Source organism: Aythya ferina (genome assembly GCF_964211825.1).
Source record: "Aythya ferina genome assembly, chromosome: 8".
Taxonomy (NCBI): Eukaryota; Metazoa; Chordata; class Aves; order Anseriformes; family Anatidae; genus Aythya; species Aythya ferina.
The window spans coordinates 30270805-30282291 of NC_140304.1; the positions used below are offsets into that span (position 1 = coordinate 30270805).

Sequence of the window (11487 nt, forward strand, 5' to 3'; positions counted from 1 at the left end):
AAATAATGGTCCAGCAGAGCAGGCACTCGAGGAATCGACAGACTCCTTCTCTGAGCCCCTCCACGTATCTGTATGGGTCCCATGTTGGATTGTTTCATAGTTTTGTACATCCTTTTCCCAAAATATGCTTTGTTCTAAGTTGTCTGTGAGGACAGGGACCTTGTTTGTGTTTCCTAACTCATAGAGAGCAAGACAGCCTGGACATGGAGAACCAAGGGGTGGATGTGCACATCTTTACTGCAGACCTCAGAAGTCTCATAAAGAGACTAATAACTTGCCTTTTTTTTTTTTTTTCCTAAAAGGAAAATAATATATTTTTCAGCTATAGAAATGCAAAAGTATCCAACTGAAAAAAATGCAGACAATTTCTCCTCGCTGAAATGTACTGGGTTTAAGTTTATATTTTTATTGTTTTTATTAATAACTTCCAGATGAATCTTTGAACTTTAAAACTTCATTTCAGAGTGAATTATATTGCCTGCCCTAGAAGTACTCAAAAAAGCCCTAATGGAAGTAAAGACAAGGCCAAACTCCCTCTAATTTTCCTAAATTCCAGGGAAATGTATATCTGAGCCTGTATTTCCCACTCCAGAACCACTTCCTCTCCTGGCTCCAGAGAGCAGCCCGAGCTCAAACATATCTGAACTTTGGCAGCATCTACAGGCAAAACGCTGCCTCGTTTCTGGTAATAAATGTCAGTGCACGTTTCAAAAGCAACCAGAAAGCTACAGCCCTTGTTGAATATTAGCTTCAAAACGATTTGCCCTGAGTGGGTCTGACTGCAACGAGCAGCAGTTAGTAACATGTTAGGGAAAGAAAGGGGGGGAAACCACACTGAAGCTCAAACTTAGCAAAGTCCCAACAAATCTCTCTCGTTTAAGCAGAGCTTAATGACAAGAGTGAAGGAATGGCATGACGAGGCAGCGTGATGCTGGTATTGTGTTTTAGCTGCCTAACTGCAGAAACACCGAGGCATGTAAACACGTCAGTCTGCTCAAAAGCACGTAAACACGTCAGTCTGCTGCAAAACAGTCTGCCTGAAAATCATAAAAACCTGCAGAAGGTCTAACCCCATTACTCTTGCAGCTGCTGTAAATACAACGGGAGCAGATTGGACTCCAGGTTTTTCAGAGTACCTGCTGCACGTTGCGGCACCGAGCCCCAGGAGCGTTCCCACCACATCGGGTTTCCCCATGAACTCTTCCACTCCCTCAAAACTGCTCAAAACAATCGCGCTTTAGCATCATCTACTGGGAGAGACGGGCAACTGACTGGGAGCAGCGCATCCATGTGCGTCTGACTCCAGCAATCCGGGCAGAACAGACCATTTTTCTCTTCAGAAGCTGCAATTTAAGGAATAAAGCAAATGTTTCGGTGCTCGCGCAGTGCAGACCAAAACCCAAGCTTTCCACCCTGATGCTGCTCCTTTATTCCAGCCTCTGAGTCGCAGCACCCCGAAGCAAAGAAGCCGGGAGGGAGGGAGCAGCCGATCTCACAGATCGGTTTGTGCTATAAATTTTGTCACAGAAATGCGAGGTCGGTTGTGGCGGTGCTCAGCGCCGCGGGGCCCGGCGGCTGTGCTGTCTGCAGCACGCCATGTGCAAGACAATCTGAAGCTTGCACTTTTCACCGGCGGCACCAGGCACCCAGCGATCCCAAAGTGCTGGAGGCAGTAATCCTGCCTGGCAGGTAGGCGTTATCCTGCACTGCAAACAAGGAGATTTAAGGGCAAGGATCCCAGCAGCACTTGTGTGCCTCTCATTGACCGCAAGCTTGGCAAATCACCTGAAACCAATAGGATTTCGTATCTTTAAAAATCCTGCCCAGGGTGATTTCTCCAAGGTTCGTAGGACAAGGGTATGAGAAGCAGCATCCAGATCCTAGGAGTTGCAATCCCTTTAATTACTGGACTGTGAATCAACACAATTCCTAAATCTCCACGAAGGTCTTGACATCAGACATGCCATAACTACCAAAACCAGTATGTCCCACATCTGGGCATGAAGGGTGGATTCACCTCAGTTACATTTAACTGTCTAAAAACTAGGTGTCTATTCTAAATAAGTTATTAGGATTCCCTGGCAGTCAAGGAAGAGAGGGGCACTTCCAAGATGAGATTCATTCACCTTGCCATCATGGGACTGCTCCCTTGGGGTACAATCCGGTCACCTGGCGTTACCTCAGCACCTGAAGCAATCCATTCAGAGCAGGAGTTTAGGTTTATGGTGCATTTTTGTTTATTTGTGGTGTTTTGGTTTTTTTTTTTTTTGAGGGTGGGTGGGAGACACCTACATTTTGTCTGCGGATCTCCATTGCTATTTTCCAGTCTGAGTTGCCCTGTCTTTGGGGGCTAAGTCCCCACGTCAGTGGGCTCCTCAGGGAGCTCTTCCTCCACCACAAGCAGCAGAGCCTGGGTTTAGCTCAGCTGCACCAGCCCCAGACAGCTCAAACAAGGCAGCCAGCTGCAAAACCTCAGCCCCCACAGATTGTTACAGCATGACAATGGAAGGTATTCAGTTGAAGTAACAATTATGGTGATAGACCACGTGTATCAAAAAATGCTACGTGTCTTCTGGAGTCCATTTGAGTGACCTTTTGACTAGAGATTAAATACATTGACTCATCAGACCTCCAGAATGAAGGTCGGGTCTTTTAGATGAGGGGTCTGAAAGCTCCCGTAGCTACTAAAATACATGGCTTGATTTTGAAAGTTCCTCAGCACATGTGCATGACCATTTTTTAAAAATCTGATTAAAATACTTTAAAAATGATTGTCCTTCAATTTTAAAGGGAGTTTCTTTGCAGAGTTCCTGGGTGGCTCCTATTCCATCTTCTTGCCATCCATCGTTTGTGCCTCTGTCTGCACATCTCCTCCTAGAAGCATTGGAGGCCAGGTAGCAAAATTACCATAAGACTTTTATGGGAATTTCAACAAAGTTCATTACAAAATAAGTGCTGATAATATATGTGGGAACACACAACTCACTCACTTTGGAAAACCTGTAGACCTGCTTTCTAAAATCAGTAGTAGCAACTGCATATTTGCTGTGCATCTCACTTGAGATACAGAAAAGCTTGCTCTTTCCCTCAAACTGTTTCTAACACCCTGTATAAAATCCCAGGGCCTGCAGCTACAAAGCTGTTATTCTGAACTTTCTCCACTACTAGCAGTCCCAGCCTGCATCTGCCTTCAGCTCTTGGCTCTCTAGGACATAACGTCATCACCTATCATGTAGAAAAACCCTTTCAAAATGGAAAGCAGGCAAAGCCAGGCAAAGATATCACCCTGCCACCAACCCAGTGAGTCACAGGGCAGCCCCAGCCCTGTTGGGACAGGGTGACCATGCCTGGAAAGGTGGCGCTGGGTGGTGGCTGCTCCGAGGACGGGCAGGGAGCAGAGCCCTTCCTCCCTGCCTGCACAGCTATGCACGCAGATTCCTCTCCCAAGATGTTTTGGATTTTTTTGAGCGAGATGTAAGGAATACTCCCCAGCTGCACGCCGGCTCATACTGAAAGACAACTAACATTTCACAGCTGTCGGTGGCCAGCAAGAAGCATGACAGTGGGACTCCCACCTCACAAATCCCACTGCAGCTCTTCAAGAAGCCCAGAGCTAAGTTGGCACTGGGACTGACCTGTCCTCCTCCATGCAGCCATCACCTCTGCAGGCTTGTTCCCTGTACGGATTTGGGATGCTTTGGCCTCCACTGATTCTGCTGTCTCTATGTTCACCAATAGGATTATTTTTAAACTTCAGTGGTGGCCTTTACTGGGTGCTCTTAATTTCACAGTGGGTGCATTGGTCCCCCTGCAAAAGGAGCTCCAGCGTCCCTGATAGGTCAGGGACACTAAGTGGATAGGAACTTTGTTGAGATTGCCTGCTTGGTACCTAAAACGTGGAGTATAATTTAGTATTGAATTTGAGAACAGCAGCAAACAGCTTCACCCCCTTTGTTGTCTCTGCTCCTTGCTGGACCTTGGCTCCCGAGGCAGCACATGGACATGGTGACTGCCATGGGGGAAGATGAAAGAGGGACTAGACCCACCCATACACATCTAAAGTCTTTCTCCACTAACAAACACTGCATCGGTCTGGCTCTGTAAGTCTTCTTCGCTCTTCATTAATCTGCCTCTGGGCTCGGGGGTCTGTGAGGATGAGGGTGGTCTTCTGCTCCACGCCTCGTCTTGGATGGCAGGAAACTGAAAGGTCCCCAGTGATGAGCTGCTACCTTGATCCCATTACGGCCTTGGTTGTATTTTGGATACATCCAGTATTTAAGCAGCTCAGACAGCCTCATCTCTTGAATGCCTGAAACTCTTTGAGGTTTATCTTCCAACTTCACCACCAGTTTCCTCCTCTGCAGTGTCTAATCGATGCTCTGACAACTTTGGGGCAGCCAAAGGTCAACACTGGGAAAGAAAACAAGGAAACAAGCCCGTGCGCATGAGCAGACACTTGAACTGCTTGTTTTCCCCTGCTGTTTTTTTACAGGGCTAACTTTAACTCTGTGTCTAAGTTTTTCCATCTGTAGAAAAGTCTCTTTTTGCAAAGCTCTGTAGAGATCTCTATTCTTAGTGTTGTTATGCCAATATGTAGCTGATTTGCCCAATTCTGCAGTACCGTTCTGGAGTATTTGGAGATTAAAATTTATATTTCTCGTGACCTGGTTAAGGAGAAACAAACAAGATAAAAATAATGGAGCCTCAGATGCAAATTAATTCCCGGAGTTATTAATACGTACGCACTACTGAAGATAAAATATATAACGATCTGACTAGAAAGATGCCAAAATGTGGCTTACTAAGCAGCTAAAAAAAGAAAGGATGACACGGCCAATGATAATTTAACTAGTTCTGACAGTGGCATGAGACCTGATTGCTGCTGCCTGAATACGGTTAGCAGTTTCTGCTGCGTGCACTGGCTGGGTTTGTATCTCCTCATTTACTTGACATCCCGTGCTAACGCAGCTAGGATGTTTAATGCTGTTTATTTGCAAGTCAGTTTAGGTGTTGGTACTCCAAAGGAACCAAACTACGCATACGGGGCTTACAAGCATCTCCCTGAGCCTGTGAGGGTGGCAAGGCACTGGGACAGGCCAGCACGTGGCTCTCTCTGTGCTTTGCCAGCCCCTCAGCACCCCATCCAGCCTCGCTGGAGTCAGCAGAGACACTCCCAGGGACTTGGAGCCGGATTAAGCCCTGAGAGAGGAGCTCAGCCAGGCCCGCTGGCTCAGACACGCAGGCAGAAATGACTTCAGTATGCGAGGTAGATTGAAATAGCAGACTACAGCTTCGTAGCAAACATTTGAAATAAGTAACCCCTGGTTAAGCGGTGCCGTGTCCGTGTAGGGATCCTGTTGAGTTACAGGCCAGGAGATGTCAGCCACGGGATCCACAGATCTGTCCTTGGCAGATCTCTAGAGCTTAACACACAGAAACTCACACAACAGCCTAGGGGTTTTATCATGCTGTGAAAAAAGTTGGTTTGGCCCTGACCTGTCTGGGCTTCCAAGAAATCCTTCTTGGGTCTTGCTGCCCTTCACGGCCTGCTGGGACTCACCTGTGCAGAGACCACCAGTGGTTGCTCCCAACTCTCACGTTTTCAGGACCTAAGTGAGCTGGCACCCAGGTTAACCAGAATTTAAGCCCTGCTGGCTTCCCTTCTCCCCATCATCACTTCAAGTTGGCCTTTAGGGAAAAGGAGTGGCAGCACCTCATCCAGGGCACCTGCCCCTGCAAGTCTCTTACCTAGAGGAAATAAATTCCTCCTCCCCAGCCACCAGGGGGGTTACCCTCTCCTCTAACATCTCTCATCAGCCTCAACTACCAAGTTCAAAGTGTTACTGGCTTTATCCTTCCTCTGAGAGGCAGTGCAGAGGACACCTCCTCCCCTACAGACCTAGAAATATCTGTACCTGAAGCAGTCGTGGAATTTTAATCACCAGATCTCTTTTATTGAGCTTCTGCTTCAAACCCCCAAAATGAAGCACTTCTTTAAAAAGCAGGTAATACAAACATACAGAAAACTCAGTCTTCAGTAGTTTGGTCACAATTCTGAATACAAACCCAACTGAACCTACTAATTCATCTCTGGTCAGCCATGAGAACCGCTGGCAGAAGCGTACCTGCTTTCTGTCCCTCCAGCCTGGGAGAGACAAATCCTTCTACCAACCCCAGGAGCTGGCTCCTTATCACCCACAACATTTTACTCTGGTTTATTGAGCATAAAACAGTCACACAATCATGTCTGCTGCAAAACCGAATGAAATAGTTTCATGAACTATAACCTATTTTGTGTCCATGGAGAACTAAGAAAATTTACACGGGTGTACACACACACAAGGTCTTCTCAAACACGTGCAAGGTTTCATGCAAAGTCTGGCATTTGGAAGTTGGGTTTTACTTTACATAACTGCTGTGTATGCAAATCACATTTTGGATGATGTTAGTATTCTTCCTAATTTGATCTATATCTTATTTATCCAGAATCCGTACAGCATTTTTGATGTTATGCATAGAAGTGACTGTACAAAGACAAGAAAAAAATGAAAAGCCTCCAGCTCAAAATGATGGTAGCACAGTTGTGATACAGAAGAAATTGGGAAATATTTTTCTGCTTTTATTTTAAAATGTTGCCACTCTTGACTCCGAAAAGGTCTTGAGATGTCTAAAGCATTTTAGGAGAAGCATTTTTTTATTTTTCATTTGTGACTTAGATTTGAAGTACTCTTTAAAAACAGGCCTTATTTCGTGCCATTATTATTTCTGTTGTATTTCCAGCATGACAAGAAAATACTTGCCCAAAACACTAAAAAAGAAAAATCTCTCAAGAGAGCTTGTTCTTGCAAGATTTTCATCCCAATATTTACAGGCCCAGGAGGTCCAGATAAGCTTTGGATGTGCATCAAAGCTCCTGGATGGTTATCCAAACCGAGCACAAGCCCTGAACCTTTTGAAGTTTGTCCATCACTAGTTATCACATCCAATTTCTCCCCTTTTATAACAAGAATTATAGTCTCTGTCTTCAGGAAGTTCTTATGCTCAGTGACTCTTAATTTTCCACAGAGGGATATGCAGAATTTTGATAATGTCTATACCGGTCTTTCAAAATCTTGCCCCTATTGTTTTCCAGCATTTATGTGTATTTTTCTTATTTAAAACTTGAAACACAACCCAAGTTCATGCTTCCAATGATTACCTTGACAAAGCACTCGCAGCTCACCCCACTGCAGAGCCGAGCCTGTAGGTTCAGGGCCTCGCCGCGGTACGGACTCGGCCTCTCACCACTGGGACCAAGGCTCAAGTTCATCCTGCACTCTCAAGTGAAATACGGTCAGCAGTTCCCACTCAGTCCCCGGTGAACAGTAGCTCACACAATAAAACTATCATACCTAATTCAGCACTACTGGCAAGCTTTTGAGAGAAAGGCCGTGCGTGCCGGCTGATTTACGGGTTAACCCACCAGAAGATACTCCCTGTAGGTCAGGTGTGATGAGGTCATTGACAGGGCAGTAGGGATGAAGTTTTTGACTGTAAATTCCCCATGTTTCAAAAGCTGTAACAGACAACTATAAACAATTCGGGTAAGTGTCTTCCATAACTCAAGAAAAATATTCGTACTTTATGTACTGCATAGAGGATTGCCATTAGCTTTCTTGTCTTTCCTTTCCCTTACTGCATGTCTAAAGTAAGGCTACGAGGACAGATTTATCCTGCACAAAGACAGAAGTTTGAGACTATCTTCTTAGTACTTTCGAGTTCATTTGCAAAATTCAATGGAGATTGCTTCAATTAGGGTCATCTGGTCATGTATCCCTTGATCCTTTGATCACCAAAGCAGAAATACCATGTTGGTAATCTCTGGGCTACCATTTGGGTTAATGAATCGGCTTGACTTTAATTCTAGCCTAGATGTAATCCTTTATAGCTTAATGATTTGTTCTAACATGAACTCCAATTGAATGTAAACAGTTTCTTTATTTAGAGTGAAAATTCTTTTTTATAACTTGTTTCTCTTCCTAATTAATTCTAGAGCAATTAAATCAAACCTTGATCTGTGGCAATCAAGATTAAATCATAGTATAGGTTAGGCTGCTAATATCGTCTTTGAGTTCATTATTATCAAGGCTAACAGTAATCAGCAAAGGAAGGAGAAACTGATGTAGTGAGGGTTACGGATCTGAGGACTTGTTCTCATTTTTAATAGCTGATCTGATTTAATATATGATAATACTTGCACTTATTTAGTAACTGTTTCCCAAGGAACTCAACATACTCTCCCAAAGTTAATTTATTCTCACAACACTGATGCGCAGGAGGTAAATATTATCTCCCAGGGACACTGAGAAGTTTTGGGGCACAGAAGAGTTATAGGTTGTGCAAAGTCACAGATTGGGGCCCAGATCTTAACTCCATTAACAAATCATTAGCTAGGAGCCTCATCGTGGAGACTAGTTATGATGAGGAAGGAATGGCATCTCATCCCTAAGCACTCACGAAGCATCCTGCTTAAAATGGGTTTGTTGGCCATTGCATCCCGGCAGTCCTCAGAGTTAAAAGCTTCTGTGGTATTAGCTAGCTGCCTCAAAAGATGTCCCTACATCACACCTCCTCAAACGGACCTGCCATTTAGCTCTGCCCTGCAGTTGCCAAGGAGAATTTACATTCCCAGAGATCAGGAAAATATATTTGTAAATTGTTAACAAGATGGAGGGTGATGTATTTGACTCGTATTACAGTTCTTCTTAGTTCTGCCTAAAAAGCCTGGCCTGACCACGTACCTTCTTTTCAAATCAAGATTAAAAGGACAATGAAAGGGACTCTTCACAGCCCTGCCTGTCCTCAATCGAGGCATTGAAGTCCCAGGCTAGCCCCAGCTGAACCAGTTCTCTGCCTGAATCCCTGTACATAATTATATTATCCCATGCTGTGGCAGATTAATTCTGACTGTGCAGGAAACTCCTACTCATTTGGGTCATCCCTGTGTAGTACAGCAATTGTGTGGAAGGGACCGAATCACCCAAGTTCAACTCCAAACAAGGAAAACACGGGAAAGCATCACAATGTTGTTTGTACTCCAGTTCTATATTAGCTCGAAAAAAATTACAGCAGTGCCATTTTCAATTCAGTGTTATGCTGGAAAGGTTGCAAATTAATTAGAATTATGCCTTCTTTGTGCCAAGTGATAATTTACTGCAATTAATTATCAAAAGATCTACTGCTGTCAATTACGGTACTTGCTCTTTGGGGGGGAGAAGCTATTTACGTATAGCTGAATTCTGTAACAAAGTTCCATTTTACTTTTATTGTTTTCAATTAAACTATCATCATTTGCTTTCCCTCTGCCAAACACAATAAAGACTCGTTAAGAACTAATCATGCTACTGTGACCTTTTTTTTAATCCAAACACTAGCTAGACCTGCACTGAGTCAACACTCCTATTGTTACACCTGCAAATTGTACATAGAGAGGAGCATACTTCAGAATTAATGAGCACAGCTGTGGTCTCTCTTACATTCAACACTTGTAAAATAGACCTCTTTAAAGTGCCATTATCACAATATTGATAGAGTTATTTATAGTACTGCAAACGTTCCCAGTCATAACAGAGTCCTTGTTATCCCCCACAGCAGTTCATGTTGTTGCCATCTCCTGGACTCATTCCACAGTTTCTGATAAGGCACCAGGTGGACAATCCTTCACAAATGAACTATAAAAGACAGGAGGAAAACTTCTACACAAGCAAGTTTTATAGCTGGGAATAGGTCAAGCTGTCAAGACCCAGCCTGCGTAAGACTTGTTGTGTTCCTCTACTATACGATTTCCCGTACTGTGAAGTGATATATATGTGAAGTGAAATTACAGGCACTACAAGCTGCAAATGATCTGGACGGCATTGTCCAAATTAGAGCCGCTTTTTGCAGTTACTAATACTGTTTTACCATAATTCAGTAAAACAGATGTAAGTTCAAACTCTTGGTGTCAGTCGCTGAAAACAAATATCACAGGTGCCAACTTTGGTTGCTAAGGGAATGCGAGCTTCTTGGGCTCTCAGCGTGTGTGCAAACAGCTAAAGATTGTCCAAGGCAGAGGTTCTGCTGTCAGCAGGAAGGTATTTGCCTTTTTCAGGTGTCTTGCTAGTCAGCTGGATCTCCTGAAACGTTATGGAAGTACCAGCCAATCCAGCCTAAATAGGGTCAGTAGGACACCTAGCTAGACTTAACTAGGGCAAATCATCTTGTAACTCCAGCACTAAGCCCGTATTTATTATATTATTTTATTGTAATATTCCATATTATTCTACGTAAAGTTTTGTCTCATTCAGGCCTGTATCCCTCTGAAGATCGGGATACAGCCTTGGTAGGGATACATTCATGGGAATGTCTCCGGAGCCATCCCACAGTCCCAGCAAACAAGTGATGGTGAAATTCAGTGCAACTTCTGCAGCCACCTGAGGATTTCCTCATTCTGCAACCAGCTGTGCCTTGAGTTTAGTAACAGGGGGTTCAGCTGAGCATACAGGTCTCTTTTGTAGATGAGTCTCAAAGTTACATCGCTGCAGGAGCTTTAGAGGTCACAGATGAAGGGTCAGCATGGCCATTTACATGAATTCTACCTCATATTAGTGGACAAGAAACAAGACCAGGACAAGACTTGTAACTTGCAGCCATTACCACCAATGCTTTTACTCCCTCTTTCCTGTTGCAATGCTTCTTTTTACTATAGGGCAGGAAATAACTTTGCTCCTGAGGCACCGTCCCTTATCCAAGACAAATCATTTTATCGTAATTTACCCTTGATTTTGGAAAGAATTGCAGAAAAACCACAAGTCCCCAAAGAGCAAAAATTCAACAAACACATTGCTACTTACAAATTATTTCCCCAGATCCATCTTTTTCATATCTTAAGTGCTTCATGGCTGAAATGTCAGCTCTAGAATAACCTAATGTTCTATTTTTACTCTGAATTTAAGAGAATACTTACATTGTACAGGACAGCTCAGAGCACTCAGCAAGCAATGCTTATCTCACAGGTGTTGCTGGTTCAAATCTCGTGCAGGCAAGCAGACTCGGGTCATGACTTCCAGCTGATGGCTGGCTTACCTGAAATTATTTGTCAGCTGTTCCCATGTCCCTGAGGAAGGGAAGGGGGGGGGGGGGTTCTGCCCTCTCTGAGGTAATATGGAAGAGCAAAAGGTACTCCACAAAATTTAACAACGTCAAATTCACCTTGGTTGGTATGAGGCTATCTAGATTTTTTTCAGTGAGGTTTTGAGTATCTATGAGCTTGGTTATTTGTAAGGGTTCTTGTGATATTTGGTTATTGAAAAAAAAAAAAAAAACCCACACACACAAACCTCTAGTAACACCTAATTTTTTTTTTGTTTTATTCTGAAGCACTTCTGTTTATAGGCTTACTTATGCCTGTGGCACGTAGCTATGTGTATTCTTGCCATAACTTGGGGCATCTCTGATTTCAGTACTGTG

At 43.9% G+C, this 11487-nt stretch overlaps 1 long non-coding RNA gene across 2 annotated transcripts; it reads right to left on the bottom strand.

Moving 5' to 3' along the window:
- Positions 1-383: 383 nt before the first annotated feature.
- Positions 384-11184, bottom strand: LOC311440675. Of its 2 annotated transcripts, none has more exons than XR_014695534.1 (2): positions 10985-11184; positions 384-4664 (listed from the first exon to the last, which is right to left on the bottom strand). It is a non-coding gene; the product is annotated as an uncharacterized lncRNA (long non-coding RNA). The 2 variants fall into 2 exon arrangements; XR_014695535.1 differs by lacking the exon at positions 10985-11184 and adding an exon at positions 10872-10964 and having other exon boundaries at positions 2904-4664.
- Positions 11185-11487: the final 303 nt, after the last annotated feature.